Below are 15183 nucleotides of genomic sequence, written 5' to 3'. Positions count from 1 at the left end.
TGGTAGTTTCTGATTAGTAACAGAGGTTCTTTGCAAATGTACTTCTGAAATCGTAACATTATTGTTGTTCAGGTTTCAGTATCTCACACACCTCATGGCTAATGTGCACAGTTAAAAGTTAAAACCATTTGTTTTTATGTGATTTTTTTCAAAATCCAATTTGCCTAGATCGAGAGTTTGTGTTGCTCCGAGCAAAGCTGCATTTTATGTTTCTATTATAAGGTTTGAAGTAGCTGGTAGGCTGATAACAGTTACCAAAGTTCATTTTATGTTTTTATTGTTTTTCCATTAGATACCGTGTTTGTAGAGAGAGTGTCAGAATTCTCCTTCTAGGATGAATTCTGTTTTAGAAAAGATTAAGAGAAAGAGAGAATGTTTGTATTGATGAATGATGAAAATGAATTACAATGATCAAGCTGTATATATACAGCTTTGTTAGCTACAACTAGTGATGTGTTTAAACCAATGGGAATGCTTGGTTTGTACATCTCAGATTACATACAAGATATCATTACATGAATCATAAATATGCAGCTCTAACAACCTCCTGATTTCAAGGGAAATCAGTTAGGAAATCTTCTAGAAGCTTGCTTGGACTTTAGAGCATTGATGTGGTTGTTGCTGTTGTTGTTGTGCTGATGTATGGCTGCATTGCTTACAATGAACGATTGATCAGCATGCTGGCAATGCTGTAAACCAACAGAGAGAAAGAGAGAGAGAGAGAGAGAGAGAGTGATTTTGTAAAAAAAGTATGAAAAAAACACTAACACAAGCATAGTGGGAAGAAACATTTAAAATTTGCAAAACCGTAAATATGGGTCAATGGGCGAGAGGGGAGTGGAAAAGGGAACAAGATGGAGAGGGATCTACGTAGTATATACTTTCTCAAATTTGCAAAACTAAAAAAGACGCGAGAAGAAGAGGGACTTACAGGGCGAGGAGGAGAGAATGAGTGGGATACTTGGTACTTTTATGGATTAGAACATATTTCTTCCTTTGAGCCTCACTTAATACATTAATGGGGAGATTTTGAACTATCTTCTGCTCACAAGTATTAAGTATATGATGCATGAGATAATGTAATAAACATATTTTTTGGTCTTGAAGTTGGATAGGGAGGGTACCAATGCTGCAAATTCAGAAGCTGATAAGAAAAATGACGTGGAGGAAGTATGGGATGTTGTATTATCTAATCTTCGTTTGTTTTTTCAGGTATGTTTTCTTTATGAGGTTTGGCTATTGTTTTCCTTCTATTTCTATTTCAAGTTAACTTATCCTTACTCCCAATTAGTCCCAAAGGGTTATTTTATGCTTGGAGATTTTTTGGCATCTTAGATGATTCAGAAAATTAGTCAATTGAACAAACGCATAATGCTTGCGAATGTGATACTTAACTCTTATGAAAACAGTAAAGGTGGTACATGCATTGCGAGAGGGCCGGGAGAAGTTTTAAATGCAAGAGATTTCATGGGACTTGTGCTTTTCTTTTTGTTTGAAACTAATTTTATCGTGCTTGTCTGCACATTGCCATGGCTCTTTCTTACAACTATTTTGAGTTGTATTAAGTGGTTTGTAATAAGTTATGGTCTTGAAGGCATGTCTTGTTTTTCTGTACGCAAGATGAAATTGGAGTTTATAGAAACTCTCTTTAACAGACAACTCATAGAGCTGGTTTCCTGTTTACACTACTATTTATCCAGGGGCAGGACAAGTTCCTGTTTTCTTGTGCATAGTTGAATTTACACATCTTCCAGTGTTTATAATGTTTAGGATAAAGTTGCAGCTCTGCAGATTTTGTTAGTTGAATCAAAAGTAGCTTTATATTATTTATTATTTGCGCAATATAATATTGAATTGGATGTATTTTTTCCTCATATACGTACTTGATGATTGCGCTTAACTAACATGCACCTATGCGTGGATCCCCCATCTATGCTTTTTGTAGTACGTTTTCCATGTCGTTTTTCTTTTTTTGCGCCACTAATAAGTTATTGCTTTTCTTTCTTGGTTTATAACCTTATCAACCAGGTTATACTACTCTACCATCTCCATCTACTGATGATACACGTTAATACTCTGAATGACTCGCGACCTTTGACTTGAATACACGTTTAAGTTTCCCACGGTGCTCCATGGACAGTGTACAGTGCACCAGTTGACTTGAATGACTCGCGACCTTTGGCGATGCAGCTGCTGAAAGACGTCTACTAGCTAGTATGTTGATACAAATGCCAATGGCGCAACATTTTGCCGCTCTCCTGCCCTCATTGTAAGCTGACATTATCGTTTTGATTGCATACCATTAAGATGATATTCAGTTCTAGGGTATTCTTGTAGCTTAAGAGTTAAGACTTAAGATGTTTGGATAATTGGATGCGCCAGTATATAACTTCTGCGGGGCTTGGTAGCACGTAGTACCAGCTATTAGTGGTTAGAAATTATTAGAATTTACCTAGAGGCTGTTTTCCAACTGTGACCGTGTGTGGTTGGATTATGTCTTGATGATGATTTATGTACCTTGTTTAACAGAAATATGCAAGCATGTTTACCATGGACAAGTTGCATGGTGAGGCTGTTGGATATAATGCAAATGGACCGTGGTATAGGCTAAAGGGCCATGTTGTAACTGAGGCTCTGTTCTCTTCACCTTATTTTCACTTATTTCAGGTTTGATAAAATAAGATAAAATAAGAAATCTGTTTGAAGATAAATTTCATTCCATCGTTACCGCTTATTACAGTTTGATCTTTCACAATTCTGTTACTTCAATAATGATAATTTTGGGTTTGGATATCCGAATTCTACGTTTCCTCTCTCAAATGGCAGTTTCAATTCATTTTTGCAAATTTTTGATTTTTGTTTAGTAATTTGAATAATTGTTTACTGTTCAATTGCAGGAATTGAATTCAACATAACTACGGCAACCACACAAAGAAATTGGGTAATTTTTTTCCTCAAAAATGATTTGTGTATTTTATTTTTGTCACGGTTGGTGTAATGATGTTTTTTGCGATTTTCTTTGTGTATCTGACAAATTAATTAAACAAGGTAAATGTACTCGTGTTTAATTGTTCTTTCTTTTTTCTCTGATCAGTAATTTAGTCCCAATATGTATATGTATCAAATATTTCTTCTTCTCTTTCCCTTCTCAGTGTATGTTGTAGATTTGATTGAGAATTTTGATTTTGGGATGGAATTGGAAAATAAAACTTATGAAGACATTCATTTGAAGAAGATTATTTCTTTTATGATTTTTGTTGTGTTTATGGGTTTTAGATTGTATATGGCTGTAGGCAAATTTTTTTGGGTGTGTATTACTTAAAGTAAATGGTTCAAGAAATCTATGATTAATTTGAGTTCAAGGTGTTGTCTGCATTATGATTCACTCCTCCACAATATGAGTCAAAGGGTTATTTTTTTTATTATTGATATGATTCAACTACAGTACAATATTACCTAAATTATACGGTTTGGATGATTGATTTCTTAGTTGCACTATTTTATGTTGTAAATTGTCATTTTCTATTCTCTCGATCCTTGATTAGAAATGTGTTATTTACACCCAAGTAAACAAAACCTTATACAAAGTATTACTTGATAATTTAGATCCATTGTCAGTTTATTCAAGAATTGATCAAGATATTGCGTAAGGTCTTCAAATCATAGGTTAAGATACTCTAAATTTCAAGGTTCATGATGGCCTCGTGGAGTAATGATACATCACATAGCTAGAAACAATACTGAAAATAATACTCAAATACAATCGGGTTGTATGTTGAAAGTTGAAGTTTCTAGAATGGTTTAATTTGATAGGGATATTTTTTTTCCAGTACCGGTGGAGAATGCAAGATAATGGATCATATTTGCAAGTATTAAAATCATAGTCACATTCTTGATGGACAGATGTGGTATAATTATTTGAGTAACTATGATTCAAAGGACAGACATGAGGTGATTTGCTTTCAGTACTACCAAGCAGATTTTAAGGATGTTCACCCAAAAACACATCCGTCTCTTATCCTATTCAATGTCTTTTACTACTAGGTGTAATTCCTATTAAATCAGTCTTTGAGTATTAAGATTGTCTGCTCTTTTTCTTATTGTTCATACGGAGTATAATCTTACGATGCCAAGTATTTAATTTACGTATCTATCAACATCCTCTAATCATCATAGGCATGTGTATTTTATGTGAAAGAAATTGCGTGTGAAATAGTGATTGTAGATTTTTATACTTTGTATGCAATTTTTATACACGAAGTATTTTATTGTGAAATAGTGATTGTATTTATATTGTCTGATGTATAGCATTGAAAATACTTCGTGTATTGTTTTTACTTGATCTCTAATATATCCAGGAATTAAACGGGAGTTATGTCCTTCATGAGAATACACATATTATAGGAGTTGTAGGAGATAAGAAATCACTCACTCCATAGTAATCAAAGCGGCAAACACGCAAATAGAAAGGAAGTGAGCTCATCCTAGCTAGACTACTGCCATGTTGTATTATTCATATTATTAATACAGAGTATTTTTTTTATATTTTTTTTTCTTTTTTTTTTTGATAAGGAAAGAAAACTCACGCAGACTACCTGACACTATCCTTTCGAATGGGTGAATTACAATGACTCCAAGGTAATGCAATACTTCTTTTAGAACAGAACTTACAATGAAACTACGTTCTAACCTCATACTACCCCAGCCCCAGTTCCAAGTAAACTTGGTGAATAGACTTCAGAGATAGACGATTAGTCAAAGATAGAGTATTTTTTTTTATATGTTATCAGGTTCTTTCAATATCTTTTTTATATGTTAATACAGAGTATCTACAACCTTTTAAAAGTGAGAACCTTAGTTTAACCATTCATGCAATAGTATTATCCCTAAAAAGCCCTTCGTATGACCTACTTCTGTGTTCCTTACTCTCTCCCTTGCTTCTCCTTCACCTCCATACTCTGCTCTCAAAATCCGCCCTCCTTTTCATCCTCTCTTTGTTTTGCTATTGTCATCTAGGGTTTGTTATCGGGTTTGCCTTTCTTTCTCCCTCGCCTCTCATTCACCTCCAGCCTTTTCTCTGCAGATCTGCTGTCCATGGAGGCGCGGCCTTCTTCTTCGTTGTCGACATCTTCTGTTTTTGCTCGGTGGAAACCTACCGGAGATGTGGACCCAATGCATTGGGTCGCGTGCGTTGCGTTAGGAGTCTCCCAGAAATCAGATCTCGGGAGCGTGCCTGGGAGATTTCCTACTGTTGTTTTTAGGGAACTTTTTTTTTTCCGGAATCGGTTTGGTATCTGGGCCTTGGTGCGTTTCTCTTCCGTCCTTTATGTGGTTTACTGTTTATTTATCATCTGCAATTGTGGTTTACCCTGGGTTCGTTTATTGCTTGAACATGTTTTCTTGTTTCTTTTGTCTTAACATTGGCCCAAATTGTTCCAGATCTCTATGCATACGATGCCGTTTTGTTTATTTTATTTTATTTAGTGGGTATTGATTGTTTGGATCTGGGCGGGTTTGTTGTTATTGAGCTGGGTTGTTTTTATTATGATTTTTCGGGGTAGAGTTTGGAGCTTTTTGTGTTTTAAATGGTGTAATTTTATGCTTTTGATCTTATTGTCACAATGTCTGTGCTTGTGGTTGTGTGGAAGAATTTAGATTTTTGTTTTGGGAGGTTGATTTAGTGGATTCAATTAACCCGAAAAGTTCGAGAGGATTGGCTTCTCCTTTCTCCCGCCCGCCCGCCTTCCAATTCCTCTCTCCTTTCAATATCGCCGACGCCATTTTTGAAACCTTTAATTTCCCAGATCTCAATTCTCCTCGATTTCATCCTAATATGGAGAGATCTGGTGAATTTTCGATCAATTAAAAATATTCCCAAAAAAAGATGATTACGGTTCCATAATTCACTGCATTAACATCCTACTTAAACTATGGATTATTATTCGCTTATGGAAAAAATTGTGATTTTCCCGTAGTATCATTGATAGGTTGTTTCCTAGCAGTGTTAAGGTTGATTTCTCCTTACATTTTCAAAATTTTAATATCCAGCTATTAATGTTCGAATTCTATTTCTAATTGTGTTATTTTTTAAAATAAAAGTTAGGTTCTGCGCCGATGAGTTTGTTTGATGACGATTCTATATTCGCCGTCTTTATAATCGCATTTAGGTAATTTGATGCTTATAATTGCACTAATTTCCCATCATTGATGTACAGTTAGGTAGTCAAAGTGGGAAAGTTTTGTTGAATTAGTTGATTTTGAGAATAGTGAAAATTATTCACAAGAATCACAACAATCAGAAGAAGAAGGATCAAGTTTCGTTCTTCAATTGAATTTTAGTCTTATGGTTTAGATTTTAGTTAATTAGCGACTGAAACTTTGCAATGACTCTTGGATTGCTTTAAAAAATTATCCGGAAATGGGGTGATGTTGCTATAACTCGTGATTTGGCTATGATGAGATAAGCAACTTCTCATTAATCAAATTATCAATGATGTTTAATTTCTTACAGGAATGACTAAATTGATCTGTAGTTGTAGGGTTACAGATCAAAGACATGTATGCAAACATCATAGGGCTTGTCGATTAATTATGCTTCGCTCTTCCTTTATATTTTGATTAAGATTTTTCTTCCTTTTCATCTTGTAATTTTCGTTTCCTTTTAAAGTCACAGTTTTATGCCCAGAGTATTATGGAGTATTTGTTTATGGATTTCGATGTCATGTTGTCCTTACTTTTCTTATTTATAATCTCTTATGGTTCACTCTGGACTTTGTTCACCAGGTCATTCCTGAAATGGTGAGTGTTTGAGTAGAACCAAATCTTCATATATCGAGCTCTTATTGATGGTTCTGCAAGAGCTGGCCAGGTAGCTAAAGCCTTTGGTCTTTATGGGATTTAAGGTCTAAGGTATGGAGTTATTGTATATCTAGAGATTAATTGGCTTGATATCTAGACTACCTGCTCAGTAACTCTAAAAGCCAAATGAAGCATACCTATATTGCAGTAGAATGTGAAGCCAGATCGAGTTGTGTTCAATGCACTTATCACCGCTTGTGGCCAATCTGGAGCAGCAAAACGCCCCTTTGTATACTCCAGCAATCTCCTGTTTCTTTTTTTTCTTTTTACCAGGAAAATGCAATAATATTATTGTTTACTACTACCATTCTGAGCTTCTTTTTCCTTACATTTTATTTTTAAAAATTTATTTGGGTTGTTGAGGGTCATTTAATGTCTGGAGGAGAATCATGTCCATGGCTCAAGCTTCAGGGTGAGAAATACTAGGGACAGTATGCGAGCTTGAGGTGAGAGTTTTGCCCATGGCTCAAATCCTCTCTATTTTCAAGATTACAGAGTTATATGTGAATATGTGCTCTTCCTTTTTTTCTTAACTTGTCTATCCTACTATTTTCTTAATCTTCTTGTCCCCTTCTTATAATTATTATTTTTTAATGCTTAATAATTTTGTATGTGATTGTGTTGATTGCAGTTCATAATTTAGCAGATTTTTGGTTGACAATTCTTTAAGATCAGTCATCTACTTTTTATTGGGTTTTTCTTTATTCTGGCCAGTCATCTATTTTTTATTGACAAAAGTAATTGCTGATTTATATAGCCTTTTGAATTTGCCTCGAGGAGTGAATTATTTGCCTCCTTAGATGCATATATTGTTATATGTGGTTGGATACTGCCTAATAGTGCATATTCCATCTAGATCATTCTCCTTAGTGCAAGTCTACTTTTTATACACCCTCTTTCCGTAATCTCATATATTCCTGACTTGTTGCTCTCTACCTTTAGATAAAGGGTTCTATCGCATCATACTTTGGGCTAGATGGCTTTGACTAAAAGATATAATTGATCCACTTATGATGTTTATACTGAACAATAAAGAGAATATTAAACTTACTCTTGTCCAGTTTCTGTGCCTGTTCTAGAATTTGAGAACTTTTATCAAAATGGACCAGCTGTGTTAGCAAGCTAGACAACCCTGCCCTGACAGATTTTTAGTATATCTGGTCTCAGACTATAATGAAGAATTTTACTTGGGCTCTTGTCCACTTTATCGTGTTTGTAATTTGTTGGTAGTTGTACTGTGATTATGGACGAATCTATATCTTTGCCGTGACGTGTAAGCTGGCTCTTCTGTGTACTCATGTTTTCCATTTGTGTTGGTTAATATTGGCTTTCCTCTTACAAGCATAATTTTGGTGACGTTGTAATATTGATAGTCAATACTTTGCTTACTGCTTATTCAATACTTTTATTGGATTTCTTTACATTGGAATTTTTTTCCCCACTTTTTTGTGTGTATATTTTCCCCCTTTTTGTTGGAGTATCGGTTTCTCGTATCAGTCGTATTTCTAATATTTTTTTTTTTATTTCCTCGGCATGAGTTACGTAAGGAACTTGGAATGGATGAGCATCTTCCTGCTGTTTTGTTAATGGGAGGAGGGGAAGGCATCAGGCCTATTGAGGCTACTGCAGGAGCTCTTGGAAATGCGTTATATGATGCTAACCTTGGTGAGCCAACAGGTCGACTTCTTGTGATTTGTGGTCACGACAAAAAGCTTGCAGGAAAGCTGAGTTCAATTGACCGGAAGATCCCTGTACAGGTATACTAGACTATATGATGGCCTGCTGGGTAGTTTTGTGTCAATTGCTAATGAAAGGGCGTTACACACCTGAACCTTTCCCCTTTAGGGATGTATGCAAGCTGGCTGAGTCCTAGCTGTCCGAGCAAGGCTGCCTCTGCAAGCTTTAGCTCGAGCTACGGCTCAGTTGAAGTTTGCCAAGTCTTGACAACTCGAGCTCAATTTGAGTCCTTTCATGAGAACTGGGGTTTGGAGTTCGTGCTGAGAATCAGCTTGTTTCGTTTTCTTACAATAGTAATTGATTAATTTAGGTTTATTATAAGTATTTAATAATTAAGGATACGAATAAATTAGGTATGCAACACATTACGCTAATTATATTGGATTATTATGCTTAATTGGTCTGTGCATATTTTCACAAAAATGCTTGCATCACACGTTTTCACATCTCACCGCAGTTAGCCATTTACATCATGTAACTTACATGGCCTTTACCCCCCAAAGAAAGGGGGTAAATGTGACTTTTCAAGACGCTCATAGGCCATAAGAGAATTTGTTAGATAGTTACGAGAACCAGATTACTACGAGTATATACATACTACTCTTTCTGTCTCAATAAGAAAAATGTAGGTATTATTTTAAATCATGTATAACTAGAAAGTATTGTTATTTTAGTGAAGCTGAGGAAGCATACATATTTCGAGATTACCACGGTTAATATGCGACTTGGTATTGTACTAGAAGTCTAGAAACAAGATACAGTATATGAACTGGAAAGCATATTAAATTCTGTGATTTATATACTGATGGTTTAAAGTACTCCAGGTTCAATCTGTCTATGAAGAGATGATATTGTCTGGCTGTAACCAGATAGAAATGCTAGATCAATGTTACTGTTGGCCGCTGAAGCACATGAAGCAGATGCTGAGATGATACTTATTCCAAATCAATCTCCTAGAAAAGCTGATGATGTGTGAGGGTATTGAACATATTTGTTAATTTTGACTGGGTTAGTCTTCCTTACTTTTCACATGAGTATATTATCATATCTGAATATGTTATGTGGTCTACAAATGTTGTTTCAAGCTTTCAGAATAGTCAATTGGATAAAGTGTGTTGGAAATATCCCAGCAAGTGAAATTTCTGATTTGCTCTGTGGCAAATATTCTGAGGAGGTCCATGAAGTTATCAAGGGAATAGATACTGTCCACTTTGTTTTTTATGTTAAGCAAGTTGAGTGATGGTAATGTTTATTACCATGCCACATTGCGTAGTTTTTGACAGATGAAATCAATGAAGAGTGGTAGTTTGAATTAAGGAGAACTCGGGACATTTTGGTTCTTTTATGAATGAATATAAGTTTCAATTTGGAGGGGAAATCTTGCAGGGGTGGTCAATGGTGTGGAATAAGTTACTGAATTTGAAATATTCCTGGAATATATTTCAAAAACCTAGGTTTTTGTACACAGACACATAATCGTAGGGGTATACTGGGAGTTAGTAAGTTAGATACCCATGAAACTAAAACCAAATGATGTTCGATAGGTGTTATCTCCTGTGCTGTTTTATGGTTTTAGGGTGTGGTGTTTCAAATTGCATATGTTTATGAAACACTGGTTATTAAAGTGAGCATGTGAATATGGTGTTCTCACTTTAAGAAAGGGTAAGAAGGTACGTTTGACTGTATGAGAGTGCTCTAAAGTCTCGAACTCGAGACACCAATAAGCACCAAATCAGACAAGCTAAGCTTCTCTCTAATTAGTAATACTCACTTATATCTATTTTCATGAAACCTAACTGTCAAGTGGAAGTACACATAAGAAAATAGTTATTTTAGGTCCCATTATATATTTTCTTAGTGTCTGTTTGACATTCTGTGCTGCATTTTGGATCAGATTGATCTGATTTCAGATGAAACTACTAACATAAGAAGGAATTAAAGTGGGTTTTTAGCTGGGGGAGGGGGTCCTGCCTTACAAACATTGGCCTATTTAATGTGATTTTCCCTGTGCTTTTTGAGGTTTTTTATTTTCTTTCTGGGATGGTTTGATTTGTAAAATTCTGCATCAGGTCATCCGTTGACTGCTTGGGAGTCGATTGAGGTTACTTCTGCAGAAATCAGTGCTCCAGCGCTTTCAAAGTTTCCGGTAGTCCTTGTTTTTGTATGAACATTTGATTATTTGTGGAATTGTAGAAGAAGTGCTGCCTAGTACTCAAGATTTCAGGAAGGAAAGAAATTAGATTTTAGCTTCTTTTTTACTGTTGAATTAGAAATGCTGACAGAAGATAGGGGGATCTGTATTTATGTAAGACTTCACTGCTTAAGGGCCCAAGGATGCCTTGAAAAGCGGTGCAATCGTTACGGTGGTTTTGTAAAAAAATTGAATCCTTGTACTAACTACTACTTTTGATTTCTCTGTTAAAAGAAAGTGGAAGTTATGATGAGCAACGGTGACAGTCTCCCGTGCCATCTTATAACAAAAGGTCTTGCGCGCACAAGGTGTATAATAAATTTATTGTACACTAAGATAACTTTTATGAAGTTTTTTTGTAACTTTAACCTATTTTTTTGTAACTTTAATATTATAAAATTAAAAAGTTGATAGATAAATATTTTAAAGGGTTAAATGATTAATTTATACATTATTAGTGATTTTGAAGAAATAAATTTTATTCAAATGAAGAAATTTATCATTAAAAAATAGGTAACTTTTACATATATAAATGTAACTTTTAAGCATTTTGAGTCAACTTTTACTCCGGTGTACAATATTTATTGTACACCCATTATAAATAAGAATTTGTGATCTTATAAATCCTACAATCGTGTTCCAATCAAATAAGAGGTTATTTGGTTGACTTCTGAAAATGGGAAAGTGAAAACTCATGGTAATTTATAGATTGACCAGTTGTTTGATTGACATAAAAAAGTGAAAAGGGGAGGAAGTTGAAATTTATAGATTCGCTAGTTATTTGTTTGGTTGACATAAAAAAAAGTAACATTGGAGAAAGTTGAAATTCATGGGAAACTTAAGTTCCTACAAAATTGGAAATAAATTACCTAGTCCCTCTTTGATCAATCATTAAAAATTTCTAATTCCTATGTTGTTAACCAAATAACTTTAACGAATTGTAAGAAGATCTAATTGAAAAATTACTTGGTCGTGATAAATGATGTAGTGTACATGTGTAGTTGACGAAATTAATGAATCTTTTTAATTTTATGGACTACATGTATCTGGTCAAATATTGAGCTGAGAAGAATCTTGAATTTTAATTATTCAAAGTAGTAACTGGGACATCGTCCGAGCCACACACTAGTTTAATTTCTGAATTGGGTTAGTTTAATAGTAGTGTATGCGATGCACAATTTTTACAGAAAAAATCGATAAAATATTATAAACTATGGAGTACGTAGGGTTATATTTTTGGAAAAGAAAAGGGTGGACAATAGTTCTTTTTTGGGAAGTTGTAGTCACAATTCCATTTTTCCACAAATAAATATTTTCCACCCTAGGAATTTGAAGTACAAAAATAAATAAAAATAATGTCATAAGCTTATACTCCGTATATTTGAACCATTTCCAATAATAAGGTTGAAAATAAAAGAAATTCCAAATTTAGTGCTTGGCTAAAAGTTCTAGAGTGCTTTTGGGTATTCTAGATTGACTTTCTCTAGAGTGTTCTAACATGGATGACTAACTCTAGCATGGATGATTGGATGGTATAATATTTTCTAGAAGCCTTTTTTTTATTTTCTGGTTTCTTGGAGGTGGGAACATTCTAGATATTTATAGAGAACTCATTTGAAGGAGCATTGTAGAATCTTCTAGGCTATAAGTCTTTATAGCTTCAAATGCCAATAAATAGGCCTTGGTGCACCGTGCACCCCTTCACATTTTCTCCTTACATGTGAGGAGGAAATGTGATAAGGGCCACTAATGGATATAAAAATTTCCTTGGGTGCACGGTGCACTAATAATTTTCAGAGTAATTAATCAACTAATTATGAAGAAAAGGTCCCGACTTTGTTTTGATTTTCGGATGTGGGGTTTCAGTTTGGAGATGTTGCTAATCGGTCGCTAATTTAATGTCACCTCTGTAATTCTATGACAACACCATCTATGTGGGCATATATTTTTAACATATAAATCCGAATAAAAGTCAAAATCTGAGACAACGTCCGAGCCACAGTACACACTAGTTATTGTATAAAAGGTGCGTAAAGTATTTTGAAAGTCTATTCTTGTACCTCTATACAGTACTCCATAGTCCATATTAAGTTAATCATTTAAAGTAAATTTGACAAAAAAATACGTCACACGCTTCAAACATGTCACTCCGCAACCTATCCGCTCACATGAAACCTCGCACATGCGAATTTTTCCCTGACCAAACAAGTTAACAAAGGGGAGTCCATACACTTACCCATAGGTACAGTCAATATACCCGGGTATGCGATTGGGCCAACTCAGCTTAAGAAACATTCAAGAAGGGGAAAGCTAAGGAAAATTGGGGGAATTGGGGTAAGGGTGTCACTTAGCTTACAAGAGCGGGAGTTTTGGCGCCCAAAATTAAGTGAAGAATTGAGAGCCAAATTTTTCCATGAAAAACTATTAATCTGAAAATCAGAAACTTGTCGATGTTGATCGTAATTATGACCAATTCACTCAAAGGAAGCATGAATCGTCGATTGTAATCCAAATCTAAAAGTTGTTTTAACATGTAATTTCTCTTATTTTCAGAAACTCGTTCCTTCGATCTGTTATATGGAACTTGTGGGTTGTAATGATTTGAAGTATATGAAACAATTTGTAGCACTCATCGAAATTTTTGGTTGTGTTTTTTTTCATATTGGTTATCATTGAAATTTATTTTTATGTTTACATAATTATTAGTTGAAACAAATTAATTATTTGTTCAGGGCGGAGCTATCTATGTTGGAGACTTTTTCCCAGTAAATGTTCTTAGAAGAACTGTTGGATGTTTGCAAGTTCCTTGAGGGTTTGAGGGGATATGCGTAGTCAAATTGTGAAAAGACTGGTGATTTTGGTCCTAATTAATGTCATTTTGTTCATGCATAACACCTGTTCGATGAAATGCTTCTTCCAATCCAATGCTTAGTTCTTGCAACCCTGATTTAGCAGTGACTACTGGGTTTTTTTTTTAATCAAATTTGATTCGAGCTTTGATTGCTAAATGTCATTAGCTTTATGTATGGTATAAATCTTGATTTTAACTAGTTAAGAAATGGTGTTTTTATGGAGAAAACATAAATGTTGTAACGAAATTCGGACGAATATCATAAGTGCAACAAGCTGGGTCTAGTTCCTAACTCTGCTTTAAAAATCGTTTTACATTTCCTTTTGGTTAGACATTCTTCTTTTAAAAATAGTGAATTATTTATGGAGAGTTAGCAAGCTCAGTACTACATTTCTTTCAGTTAGTAATTCCAGAACTCCTGTTTCTAATGGAAGTCCCATGGGGTGTAGTTGCTTGGAAACTAAAATATATGTTGACAGCCATGATGCATCTAATTGGGTTTCTGTCATTAACCGAATGCTTATGTCTGCTAGTGTAGTTTTTGCTATATGGCTGGAGTCATTCTTTAAGGGTCCTATATAAATTCCCAAAATAATACATCATAAAGCTCGTAACTGTACAAGTGTTTAAGGCTTTCTAGTTTTCCATGTTGTTGGTGGTGGACTGATGGTACTGGTTCTGGTCCTGGTTCTGAACTCTTGGAGAGACTGTCAGATGAATACAATTGTACGTACGTGGTATACCAATATACCATGTGTTGCTATCTCCGAGTTGCAATTCCATATCATCCACGAGGAGCCTTTTACTATGCATGATCTGAAGGTTTGTAAATTAATGTATGCTTCCTCTTTTATTTTCTTCATGGATGTGACATATAATTTTGAAAATCATGCTAAAACTCTTGGATTATTTCAATCACTAACATTTCACTTAGCTTAATATCATTTCTTCATAAAGTAATCCCAATTGTTCAAAAGTTAATGTTATAAAGTTAGATATTGTAACATTGAAGTATATTTTGGGGCTGCTGTAATTTTGGTTCCTGGTTCCAGCTGCTAGTTTGTTAGATTGGTAGCAATGCTGATTTCATGACCTTAGTTGACTCATTGAATTGGTCTTAATAAGCAGCATCATACCATCAGTCTTGATGCAGTCTGATCCAAGTTGTTGTGACTTGTGATGGCTTCTGTTCAGTTATGGTGGTTCTCTTACTCACCTAAGTAGTTGGGTTAGGATGGTTGAATGCTAGATTTAGTGTATGTATTCATATTATTTCACTAACTTCTCCTTACTAGTGAAAAGCACGTGCGTTGCACGTGAGAGTAAGATACTGAAATTTGTTTATATGCAAAATACTCCGTATTATTAGGATATTTACATACATTTCAGTATTGTTATATTCAATAAAAGTATTTGCATGTCTAATTATATAGAGTTTAGTTTTGTTTGCATCCAAAAGTGGGACTTCTACCTTAGCAAATAGCTACATATTCAAAAGAAGTTAGTTGAATTTGTACATATAGAAGCTTGGTGGACCTGTATATAG

At 34.7% G+C, this 15183-nt stretch overlaps 1 long non-coding RNA gene across 10 annotated transcripts; it reads left to right on the top strand.

Annotated features, from left to right (window-relative positions):
- The first annotated feature begins 1197 nt into the window (after nt 1–1197).
- LOC110803487 (uncharacterized) lies at nt 1198–11077 on the top strand. Of its 10 annotated transcripts, XR_008920939.1 has the most exons (9): nt 1198–1212; nt 2029–2269; nt 2530–2667; nt 2898–5304; nt 6784–6909; nt 7007–7304; nt 8406–8615; nt 9420–9603; nt 10665–11077. It is a non-coding gene; the product is annotated as an uncharacterized lncRNA (long non-coding RNA). The 10 variants fall into 10 exon arrangements; XR_008920942.1 differs by having other exon boundaries at nt 2898–2941; nt 4359–5304; nt 6784–8615; XR_008920944.1 differs by having other exon boundaries at nt 2898–2941; nt 3831–5304; nt 6784–8615.
- Nucleotides 11078–15183: the final 4106 nt, after the last annotated feature.

The sequence above is a fragment of the Spinacia oleracea genome, chromosome 1 (genome assembly GCF_020520425.1).
Source record: "Spinacia oleracea cultivar Varoflay chromosome 1, BTI_SOV_V1, whole genome shotgun sequence".
NCBI lineage: Eukaryota > Viridiplantae > Streptophyta > Magnoliopsida > Caryophyllales > Amaranthaceae > Spinacia > Spinacia oleracea.
This window is presented reverse-complemented; position numbering and strand designations above follow the sequence as displayed.